Source organism: Sinocyclocheilus anshuiensis, unplaced genomic scaffold (genome assembly GCF_001515605.1).
Source record: "Sinocyclocheilus anshuiensis isolate Anshui unplaced genomic scaffold, SAMN03320099.WGS_v1.1 scaffold919, whole genome shotgun sequence".
Taxonomy (NCBI): domain Eukaryota; kingdom Metazoa; phylum Chordata; class Actinopteri; order Cypriniformes; family Cyprinidae; genus Sinocyclocheilus; species Sinocyclocheilus anshuiensis.
The window spans coordinates 419142-428777 of NW_015547671.1; the positions used below are offsets into that span (position 1 = coordinate 419142).

A 9636-nucleotide genomic window follows, 5' to 3' on the forward strand; every position below is an offset into this window, starting at 1 on the left:
TCTAGAGGTCGCTATGGGGAACACCTTCAACGTGACCGGTGTCTGAAGCATACATCTAAAAACGACAATAACATTGGCCGGCGACAGCCTATGACGTCATTACCCTGCGCAATCACAATATAAAAGGGCGCCGGGATAACACGTCATCTGCTTCTTCGTCTGAAGCTTGCGTCCGAAGCATGGCAAGGAAACTAGAGGTGAAAACTGCGTGTGTCTCGTTCCCTTCTCAGGGAACCATGGTTACATGAAAACCACGGCGAGCACTAAGTACCAACTCTACCATAGCCATGGGAGTTGCCCCTAGGACGCCTTGACGGCTGTCAGTGACATTATCCCCTCCGGCCTAGGGCCTGAGCTGCATACCCTAATCAACTAATCAAAGAGATTTCTTTAAGGGGCTACGGCCAGATGTCTAAAAACCAAACTAGACCCTGGCCTGTCACCCAGGGGGGCTACCACCGGTTCTGAATAAACCTGCTCAAAGAACTGACTTGACAGATCTTTGGTAGCAACACCCAGCTCAGAAATGTATCAACAGAGATATATTAGTTGAGTGGCGCCCAAGGCGAGAACCAGGGCCTAAGCCAACTCAGAGAAAGGCAACGAGGCTAACAGCGCGTAACCCTTACCATACAGGATTTTAGAAAGTGCGCAGAATGCTTAGCGTGCACACTTACCACAATGTGGATTTTAGAAAGTGCACAGAGGCTTAGCGTGTGCACTTACCATAGCATGGATTTAGAAACACCATTGCTTAAGGTTAACCGAGGCTGTATTAAGCCAGCCTAGGGGCCCTATGTGACTGTTGCACGCTCACAGAACAGATTCTGAAGCATCTGCTCACAGATGCCCAGAAGGGAGCGGCGCGCTTGCAAGAGGCCCTTCATGATGAGGAGAGCACAGCTAGCTCACTTAACAAACAACCTTCGAGCGGAGGACTCGAAGAGAGAGCTCCACAAACACTCAGCAACTGACCAAGGAGGCAACAGAGATGGGCCTAACACTTAGTTCGTTGCAAATGGGGTTCTTCGGGAGCAGCGCTCTCGGCTCTCAAGCTGAGGCGGGCCCTTACAGCACATACTGGGAGCGACTCATAGCTAACCCTCACAGAGATGGGAGCACTTCTCAGCTCGACCAGAAGGGGGCACTAGATTAGAAGGGGTAACCCAGCAGGGCCCAATAAGAGACAGTCCACTGGTGCAGCTGGACACGGTCTCATGCTCTCTACCTCGATAAAGAGCGTGGGTCCCGTATAACCAGACCCGATAGAATCTGAAGAAATAGCGGGACCCAATATCCATTCATGCGTATAGAGCTTACTGCTCCTCAGAGCAGAAGCACAAAAGAGGGGTTTCCACAGACACACAAATTCCTCTTACCTCAGGGAACGCAGTGTACTCCAGCCCACTCTGCAGAGGGGTGATTACTGGTTCAACCATAAGGGCAGTGTGACAGTGAGGACCCACAGGCCCGACTGTCTATGGAGCATTGAGCTTCTCAACGCCTCAGCGAGAGGAGCTCTAGCTCAGAGAACATGCATGAAGTTTATGGAACGACTCAAATCTCGGGAGACCCCTCAGGGTGAGAAATGAGTAGCGCACCCTGTCCAGAGGATAGGGAGCATGTCACGAAGCATGTACTCAGAAGAGTACTAGCCTGTGAGAAGGACCCACAGGTCCTGAGGTTGCAGCGTTATACTGGGGACCTGATGCTGAGAGGCTTCCTCAGAAGCCCAGGCTGCGTGTCCAAGCCGAAGATGAGGTCTATCACCAGCCTGGATCCAGAACCGATGAGTGAAACCATCACTGTAATCGGTCAACAGCAGGAGGTCCTGACTTAGCAGGTGGGTCAAACCTAAAAGTCAGAAAACAGAACAGGTCCGAATAGCGCTGCAGAGAAAGGCTAGCATCAAATACACAAGAACTAGCAGTAGAGTAGATGAAAATGGATCGTACTCGCCAACCATGGCTCCCGCGCATGACTCAGGCTTATGGATATAGGCTGGAGGTGAAGCCCGAAGCCTGGACCTACAAGGAATTAAGGATTTTAAAGCAGCCGAGCTCGTCTTGGCCTCCTTAAACTTCACGACCACCATCTTGACGGAAGTGCCGAAAAGCTCAGAAGGGGAAACCGGCTCATCAAGAAGAAAGCCCTTCTCTTTCGACCCGATATTTACCAGACTCGCCCACAGATGTCTCTCCGTAACCACCATGGCCGCCATGGATCTGCCAACTGCAGTGGTGGCCTGCTTAGTGGCACAGAGAGTAAGAGCCGTGGTGCGATGCAACTCAGCCACCTCATCAGGGGATAGACCCTGGCCTTTATCCAGGTCTTTCAGCAGATCAGCCCTGATCACCGCCATGGTGTGCAACTAGGCTGCAGCCTGAGCTGCTGCCACATATGCCCTGCCATTCAAACAAGATGTATCCTGAAGGGGTTTGGACGGCAGGGATGGAGCCTTAAGAGAAGATGTCTCCCCCATAGAGAGATAGCAGGCCAGCATCTCTTCAACAGGGGCACCTTTTCATAACCATTCTCACGCATCCCCTCGATGTTGGCATAACTAATATGCAGGAATCTGTGGATGCAGGATGAGAATGGATTTTTCCAAGCCTTTTCCAAGCCTTCTCGATCTCCACATGAAGATCGGGAAGGAATGGAAGGCTCACCTGAGCTGGAGGGCTATGGCTAGAAAGAAAACGCTCATCGAGGCAGCCTCGAGGTGTCACTTTCTTAGCCCGCTTCCATAACGAAGCAGAATCCATAACCTCAAGCAGCTCATCATACGCGGGGCAGGAGGGGTTAACTTCAAGCCCGAGTGCAGTATAATGTGGTTATTTGAGAAGGACATGATATAAATCATCTGTCCAACAATGGTAGAAAGAACCACACTATACACTTCCTATATAAACAAAAGGAAATTACTGATCGGGAGTAATTTCCCGTCAGGTCCTTTCCATGTTCTCACCGCGACTGCAACGTGCAGCATGCATTCAGCTCCCGCCCAAACGCTAGATTATCCCGGAAATCAAGCGAGAACAGAAATCGGTGCTTTTATACTGTGATCCTGCAGGGTAATGACGTCATAGGCTGTCACCGGCCAATGTTATTGTCGTTTTTATTTGTATGCTTCAGACACCGGTCACGCTGAAGGCGTTCCCCATAGCGACATGTAAATATTTTCAAAATATATACTGTATGTGTGTGCTTTTATATATACATAATACACAAACATATATTGTGTAAACAAAAACTTTTATTTTAGATGCAATTAATCGAGATTAATCGTTTGACAGCACTAATATATATAAACTTTTTTTTAGCTTGTCCCTCAAAATATTGTCCACCCTATTATATGCGATTACTGGCCCTTTAAATGGAAGTTGGAAAAAGGAAATTGCATCTTTTCAAACAGCTGACATAATTTCCTTGAAGGAAAATCAACTCGGGAAGGTGAGTGAGTGCCTCTGTTTTGTTAATTTGTACATAATGATAGTGACAGCAATTGATGTTTAAGTTGAAGAAGTGGTCCATTTAAACTTTTTATTTTTATTTTAAATATTACATTTTACATATTCATAAATATTTAAAATAGTTGTTCATTTGTACCTAACAGGGTGGACATTTTTCGTCCTCCTTCGCATTTAATTTGGCTCATAATTGCTTGAATTTATATGCCTAAGGTTGTATATACCATATATTTATATACCAAAATTATTTTTCACACGTTTTACAGCTCCCTATCATGATTACACAATAATTGATAGTTTAGTTTAGTTTTTTGAGTGTTATGATGTCAAAAAGGTACTGAATCGCAGGAATGACCCATATGTATATTTTGCAACATATTTTAAATATATTGTTTCTATATACATGATCAACATCTTAAACTCATCTTAATCATGTATCCATTCTTTTTTTTTCTTTTTTTCTCTATTACTGTCTATCATTTGCAATGCTTCATGGGATTGTACATCTTTCCTTCATTAAAGTTATAGCGATAATTCACCCAAGAAAAAATGTCAATTCTGTCATCATTTACTTGTCATTCCAAACCTGTACGAGTTTCTTTCTTCTGTTGAACTTAAAAGACCTTATTTTGAAGAATATGAGTAACCAAACAGCTGCTGGTAGCTATTGACTTCAATAGTATTTATTTCCATACTATAGAGGTCAATGGCTACCAGCAGCTGTTTGGTTACTCATATTCTTCAAAATAAGGTCTTTTAAGTTCAACAGAAGAAAGAAAGTCATACAGGTTTGGAATGACACAAGGATGAGCGAACGTTTTTTGGGTGAACTTTTCCTTTAACGGTCATTTAGCCAGCACATTTAGTCTAAATCAGCTTTTCCAGCACAGCCTGTGACTGGATAAAATACCCCTGTGTTCTGGAAACGGCGCCTCACAGAGAGAAATCCTTATCAAAATCAAAATAAACTCCTTTTCCGGCCAAACATCTGACCGCTGGGCTTCAAACACGATGCCATTGAAACTGAGAAGTGTTTTCCTGAGTCCACATCAGCTCCTGCCAAACTGCAGTGTGTGTTTGCGTTTGTGTGCTCCTGCATTGTTGTGTGTAATTTTAGCCGGCGTTCACTGTGGTCTTTGGCGACGGGTCACATTGTTTGCTACTTTCTATAGGGCACTTTAATTTAGCAGACACTGTGTATGACTGAAATAGTGGCACACTCTAAACAGTCTGCGGGTTTGTGTCATACACTACATCTACAGTTCAACAAAGTCACAAAGACACTTTCTTTCTCATTAATTCAGACTTGTGAACATGAGGCGAAAAGTAGCTTATACGATTTGAATCTGAGTCCCAAAAAAGAACGAGGTCGACATGAAATCAAAACTGATTATTAGTCTGATTCAAAGGAGAATCAGAAGGCTGAATCCTGTCTGAACGAGAGGTGGAGCTGGGGATGGAGGAGGGTAATTAGCTATTAAGCAACGTGAAAGCAGCTGATAATACTGAAGGACGTATATGGGTGCTGAGAAAGGTTTTGGACTGGGTAGACGTGGATCAGCTTAGAGTTAAAGTGAGTGACCTGCCAGAACTAACACTACACTTGATTATTATTATTATTATTATTATTAATTTTTTTCTCCCTAAGTTTTATGATTATTTTCATTTCTAATCTGATATGAAATAAATGAATGAATGAATGAATACATACAAAAATAATAAAAATAAATGACACTAAGTTAAAAGTGAAGATTTTTATCAAATATTAAACTAAAATTGTTTTTATATTGTTTTAAGACGATATTATTAATAAATCATATTAATATTATTGTATGTTTTTATTTATTAATGTTTTATTGTTATGATCATTTTAATTCTATAATCAAAATCTAACAAACAAATAAATCAAATTTTAAACTGAAATTCCTTACATAATTGTTAAGGTTTTAATCATTTTAAAGGGGTCATATGATGCTTTTTTAAAGATCATTATTTTGTGTATTTGGTATAACAGAATATGTTGACATGCTTTAATGTTCAAAAAACACATTATTTTTCAAATACTGTACATTATTGTAGGTCCTCTATGCCCCGCCTCTCTCAAACGCTTCGTTTTCTACAAACTTGAAATCGCATCATATGACCCCTTTAAGAAAATATTTTTTAAATTATTGCATATCATTTTCTTTGTGTATTGATATTCTTAATTATGATTGATTTTGAAAGAAAGAAAGGACATTAGTTAAAACTGTACATTTTCAAATGTAATCAAATATTAAACATAAAATTCTTATATAATTGCAAAAGAAAATTTGTAAAATAAAATAATGTTAGAATATTACATATGTAGGCCTATATATTTTTTCATTTGTGCTTTATTGTCATTATGATTAAATCCCGCTGGTGTTTTAAAATCTGCTGTGCAACACCCACTTTTCACCATCCAATCGATTCCCAAAGGATAAAAGCAGGTCCCTGAAATGTGTTTTTAGTTGAATCGTCTATTTCAAGGTGCCTAAACACTGCCTTCACAACTCCACTGATTTCAAAGGGATGGTGATCATCCGTCTAAAGTTGAGATCGTTTGAGCTGTGGCTGCGCTGACTCTCTGACCTTCACATTTGCTGATTAATGTTCAAGTCAGAGCTTCAGCTGTGCTTTCAGAAAACCAGCTCACTTCATTCCTGCATGATTTCAGACTCTTTTCACTCCTGCAAAGCTAATCTGTCGATCATGCGCTGCTCATGCACAGACGTCACATTTTGGAAATTAAATGGGCTTCATCTTGACTCAAAATGTGTAAGCGGCCATTTTGGCTTTGCATGTGGAGTTAATCTTGATATGTTCAAGTGTGTTGGAAAAACAGCTGCTTTCTGTTATCAGGTTTAGCACGAGTCTACAGACTCTCGTAAATCGTGGAGAAAAGGCACATGGTGGCTGGCAGATGTTGTTTTTCAGCACAAATCCTGAGGTCAGTTAAGTGTTATCTTCTGTAAAGGTTCACGTTGTGCAACAGGGATCTAAGCTTCTCATATAGCTGAGTTAAAGGGGGCCGTGAAACCCTGAATATTTCCCAACATGCTCCTGGACTGACTGAACCCGCTGAACTGAGCTTTACACGTGGCTTAGTCACTATATGGGCTGCAAATGATATCCAAGTTTACCATGATTTGACTTCAGTAAGACTAACTGAAACTGTGCAATTTGAGAAGAAATGTAGATTTATATTATTAAGCTATTAAACATATTTTGCATAGTGTGCCTAGATGCAGAAGTCTAAGCGTTGAGTTTTCAAGGACAGCATTATGGATCTGCCAAAAAAAAAGTGATTTCTGAGTTTTACCTTTGATAATGACCATATACAATAGTTATTGGGAGTTTATTATTGAGAACAATTTGAGACTTGCAAATTTCATTTACATCCAAATTGTTATTAATCTACACCGAACCCAACCCCCAAAGTGTTGCTATAAACTTGCTAAAATTAAAAGCTCAATCTCATGCCGCTGCCAAATCAGCCACTTTCTATATTTTGAAAAAGAAGAAGAAGAAAAAACAGTGGAACATCTTTTTTTTCTCTCTGTTGTTTATACAATACAAATCAATGTGTGCAATGTTATTTGGACTCCTAACTTTCTTTAAAATATATTTGTGTTCTGCAGAAGAAAGTTAAATGATTATTTTTGGGTGACTTTTCTTGTGTGAATGCTATAATCGCCAAAGTATATATATATCTATATTCAGGCAGTGTGAAAGTGAGTGATGAAATCTGCCTTTTAATTACACCTGGCAGCTGTAAAACAGTTCATAGCAACACTTTGTGGTTTGGGTTCAGTGTAGATTAATAACCATTTAAATGCACGCAATTTGATTTCATGACAAGAATCAAGTGTATAACCGTTCTCAATAATAAACTCCCAATCACCTTCCGATACAGCCATTGTCAAAGGTAGACTAATACTCAATCTAGTAACCCAGAAATCTGTTTATTTTTTGGTACAGATCTTTGATGCTGCCCGTGTGACAACTCAATGCAAATCTGCTGTTGCATTACACTCATGCACATTAGACAAACTGTGAAACATTAATAGGGTAATTCATATGAATCTACAACATTTCTGGCAACATTACAGTTTCAGTTAGTCAAACTATTATATTCAGTCTCTATGTTCGAAAAAAAAAGCACTTGTAAAGCTGCAATGATTTGAGATACTTTTACACATATAGTATATATTTTATTATAGAAATCTACTGATAATATTTGTTAATAGCATGCTAGTCCTACTGATGTTTTCACTTTTTTGTCTTAATACAAATAGGCTACAGTAGTTACTATTAGTGCTGGGCGGTATACCGGTTCATACCGAATACCGGTTTTTATTTTTGTTATGATATGAAACTATGGTACATTTTCAGAGAAAATTTGATTTCATGAAACATGATTTCATCTGACAGAGAAACGGTTGTGATAAAGTGTCCTTGTATAGAGGTTTTAATTATTCTGTAACTGTGTAGCCTATACAAAAACATAGGCTACTCTCCATCAGTAGCTCTACTGGACTGCCTGAGGCGAGCTTTTATGAGGAGCGTCCACTTTTCCATTCGTTCTACAAATCACTCGTCGAACCCATTTTGCATATCCTGTGCATTTCTGCAAGAAATGAGAGATTAGTGTATTTATATCTTCTAACGCGGCTCGAATCACACGAAGCTAGTGCTTAAGTCTGCAGCGCAGCTGTAACCAGAACCTTGGAATGCGAACGCGTTTTGTTCCACCAGACGATTGAACAACGGGAGCGAACCATTGCCAAAAACAGGGGCAGCCGATTCAGAAGAGCGGGCTTTCGTCGACTTTTAGCGTCTGTTTATCGACATGTTGATGGGTTTGTAGGCAGATATAGCAAGTTGTAACACATACGCCACATAACTGCTCTAAACGCTTCAGCATCGGCGACTCGAGCTCCATGGATACTTTTACGCTCCCCCATCCATAACTCAAGTCGACTTATTTGATTGACTGCTCCATATTTTTTTGTTCGATTTTTTTCTGTGGCTTCAGAAAGAACAAAAACGGGGTAATAGAGACAGTGCGGAAAAGAGGGAGAGAAAATAACAAACGCTGCTGGAAAGAAAGTGCGAGCTCAAGAGCGCTGGGAGCGACCCAGGGTCAAGACTGAGAAAAATACATATATATTTCACAGACAAAGGAGTGTCGACTTTTGCTTATTTCTGTATTTTAGGGAAATTGGGCACACCGACATCATAATTATTTTGCATAAGAGGTAAGTGAAATTTCTTAAGGCTTTATAACAGCCTACCTATATATATATATATATATATATATATATAATGCATGCAATATTAAGTTGTGCAATATAATGCATGCAATATTAATGTGTCGCATTAATGTTTTTATTGCCTGCAACAATGTATTGCCTATAACTGCGGTTGTTGTGCACAATGGAATAAAACGTAAATATGCATAGACCATAAATGCTGATAGTTCCGTAAGTATCCGTTTTAAACGACACACGAGACGTGACCCTAATCTGTTCCAGCGGCTGGGAACTTGTAAACATAAAGCAGCATTAAATCCAGCTTGCTTAATATGAGCCATGAATGCTTATAGCCTATCCTTTAGGTTGCGAGCAGTACAGAACCAGCCCACATTTCTCCAAGAGTTTTGGGTGGATGCATGGGCTGTGAGTGCGCAAGCGTTATTTAACATGAGATATAACATGTCGTTTAACTCATGGTGGTCTTTGTTCGTGGATTGTGCAGATCTTGCGCAGGAGACATGCGTATGTGTTGCATTTTGTTGATGTGAAGTTGAATTTTAAGAGCAAAGCTCTGGCTCACGCAGCGGGCTGCGCCTCCAGCCGTGGGCTTTTCCGCGGTTCTGCAGATCTCTGTTCATTTACGCGCCGTGGCTGTGGAGAATGTGTGTCAATGTCAAAGGGAGGTGTGTCGCGGGCCCAGACAAACCCGCAAAGGCCCTTTCCAGAAACGAATGCACGCAACAAACACCGTGTCCTGGAAATGCGGCTGGACTCACTGAGATACACGGTTATCTAGCTGTCGAGTTTATCTGGGGTCTTCAGTGAGTCATACAGCCTTTAAAGGGGTAGTTCACCCCCCCCCCCAAACAAATGCAATGTTGACATTT

At 41.0% G+C, this 9636-nt stretch overlaps 1 protein-coding gene across 1 annotated transcript in view; it reads left to right on the plus strand.

Annotated features, from left to right (window-relative positions):
• The first annotated feature begins 8244 nt into the window (after positions 1-8244).
• ndrg2 (NDRG family member 2) overlaps positions 8245-9636 on the plus strand; it is a 34269-nt gene continuing 32877 nt past the window's right edge. Inside the window, exon 1 of the mRNA XM_016505171.1 lies at positions 8245-8752. The gene's annotated coding sequence lies outside the window, so the exon portion shown is untranslated. The remainder of the gene's footprint in view (positions 8753-9636) is intronic.